This window comes from Penaeus japonicus, unplaced genomic scaffold (genome assembly GCF_977035675.1).
Source record: "Penaeus japonicus unplaced genomic scaffold, GWHDUDI00000001_assembly GWHDUDI00000011, whole genome shotgun sequence".
In the NCBI taxonomy this organism is placed as follows: Eukaryota; Metazoa; Arthropoda; class Malacostraca; order Decapoda; family Penaeidae; genus Penaeus; species Penaeus japonicus.
This window is the reverse complement of record NW_028234413.1, coordinates 41,777,712-41,780,211: the sequence shown is the minus strand read 5'-3', so window position 1 is coordinate 41,780,211 and position 2,500 is coordinate 41,777,712. Positions and strand designations below refer to the sequence as shown.

The 2,500-nt window shown below is 34.4% G+C and overlaps 1 protein-coding gene across 2 annotated transcripts in view; it reads left to right on the top strand.

The window, feature by feature from the left end:
• The window catches only part of LOC122244484 (uncharacterized), an 11,974-nt gene that overhangs the window by 8,622 nt on the left and 852 nt on the right, over positions 1 to 2,500 (top strand). For both annotated transcript variants that reach the window (XM_043002407.2, XM_043002406.2), the window contains exon 6: positions 677 to 2,500. This exon is cut by the window's right edge and continues 852 nt beyond it. The gene's annotated coding sequence lies outside the window, so the exon portion shown is untranslated. The remainder of the gene's footprint in view (positions 1 to 676) is intronic.

The following is a 2,500-nucleotide window of genomic DNA, read 5'->3' as shown; positions in this document are numbered from 1 at the left end:
TTTTGAGTAGTTCACACCGGCAGTATGCTGGAAATGGTTGGGATCGACTGATCTATATCATTTGATATGATAAATGATCTGTTACTTAAAGATAGAAAAAAATAGATAGATGACATAGACACTCCAGTAATTTATATATTTCACATTAACTTGCTCATATGTTGTTCAAAATGATGACAACAATTGCAAACTCTCTTCTAGGTTTCTACTATATTTTTGTGTTGATATATATTAATGATAGTCACTATCTGTCTTCACACTTAAAAGATAGGCTATCTGATGATTTAACACCTTGTAGCAGGATATTGTTGACATGCATTATAAAATTTATTATTTTGACAATATAGAAACAATACTCTGTCTCTTTCTCTTTTTTTCTCTTTTCTCTCTTTTCTTTCTTTTCTCTCTCTCTCTCTCTCTCTCTCTCTCTCTCTCTCTCTCTCTCTCTCTCTCTCTCTCTCTCTCTCTCTCTCTCTCTCTCTCTCTCTCTCTCTCTCTCTCTCTCTCTCTCTCTCTCTCTCTCTCTTCTCTCTCTCTCTCTCTTCTCTCTCTCTCCTCTCTCTCTCTCTCTCTCTCTCTCTCTCTCTCTCTCTCTCTCTCTCTCTCTCTCTCTCTCTCTCTCTCTCTCTCTCTCTCTCATCAGCCTTTGTTAATAATTTTATTTTTTCACTTTCAGGCACAACATTCATTTAGAAAATAGAAACCACAGACTATTACAGACACTTCTATCTTGAAATGGTAAGCTGTAAACCATTTCACAGTTATACGAAATGGTTGGTTATCTAAATACCCTTTGTTTGTTTGAAGTTACAGATGGTTAGTGTTAAGGATGAAAATCACAGAAGTGGGCAAATGGTACTTTTATAATGGCAGTAGTACTTATTCTGAAATTAATTGAGTGATTAAATCCTTATTTCTGTAAGGTATCATACATATTGTATTTTCATATATTTCAAGTTATCATACAATGAAGTTAGACTCCTGCTTATTGCCGAATTTGATGTCAAAGTAAGCTACAGTTTTTAGTAGTCTATAAATACCTGTATGATGCTTTTTGGCAAATAGAAGCATATGTCAACAGAGCTTGCCTTCATCAAAGCTGGAAGAACTTTTCTGGTGCACGTTGCTTAGACCAGACTCAATCAGTGTGCCATTATTATTCATAGAAGGTACAATTCACAGCAGGTAACATGTCTCAGCATTTTAACTTAAATATTCCTAAAGCTATCATATTCACATCACTGGTAACATCAGTAATATCACAAGGGCAAGCTAGCAATTGCACTACAATACATGGACAATGCTCTGTTGCACTCCAAGACTTCGATATTGACACTTTTGAATTCCTATGACAAAAAGTACTGCTTACCACTACAACTAGAAAAACAGTCCCATTCTGATGGTGGTTACCATTAGCAATAAGATAAAATACCAGGGTTATTGCCCAACTTTAAAAAATAATGTAGCATTTCAATATGTATGTACTGCTCCCCTTGTAGCAATACATGCATACATATACAAATCCCAGAGAGAGCATGAAATTTCAAATTATGGCATAGATAAGTTTTTTTTCTAAAAGTAGCATTTGTACTGAAAGGGAGACCTGTGGTGGAATCTACTGTAGTATATGAAATGTTGAAAGGAAGTATTTTAAGCTCTGGTGTTATTTTTTTCACTGTCTTGTTACAAAAGAAATTAAAGTGTATATTTAAGTGTAAAATCCAAATGAGGTCATGTTGAACATACTAAAAAAAATTAAAGTCTATTGGCGACACTTGATTGAAACTCCAAAGTCTGAAAAGGTAAAAGGAAAACACGACAAGACAGAAATGCATAAAGCAAAAATACTATGAATAGTTGTTGCAGGAGGACCAAATGAAAAGGGGCTATGCAATTGAGTGAACCAAAATGGAGATTCATGTCAGGGGTCTCTTGAAGAAAAACAGAGATGTGGTCTAAGACTGTAATTCCTTGTCAGTGTATGATGAAATAGAAGAGGATTGTGATACTAAATTGAAGTCTAAACATGGAGATTCTTACCTCAGAATCCTTTAGATGGTAGATTAAACCCTGGTCGCAGCAGAGGGGATCTATTTTTGACTTTCAAACACTTCTCGATTTTGTCAGTTAGATTAAAAATAGTGTAGGAGAAATAGCATCTTTCCAGCCAGAGTAATAAATTATTCGATTTTTAACTTTAATTGTAAAGTGTCTGACTTACAAAGACGTGAACATGCTGGATAGCAATTGTGTATCATGTTTATGTTTGAATAACTTAAGTAATTTACTGACTGACCAGGTCTGCTGTGAGGACTAAATTATGTAGATGAGACCAAATTATTTATATATTTATAAAATTATTTCAGGTCATTGAGGAATGTTTCTTTTGCGTTAACTTTGTGCTTAAAGTTGAGGGAACATTTTCTTTTCTTTTTTTGGTGGGGGGGGGGGGTAACAATGTTTGAGGTACAAAAAGTTCTTTACTTATAAATTACATGCA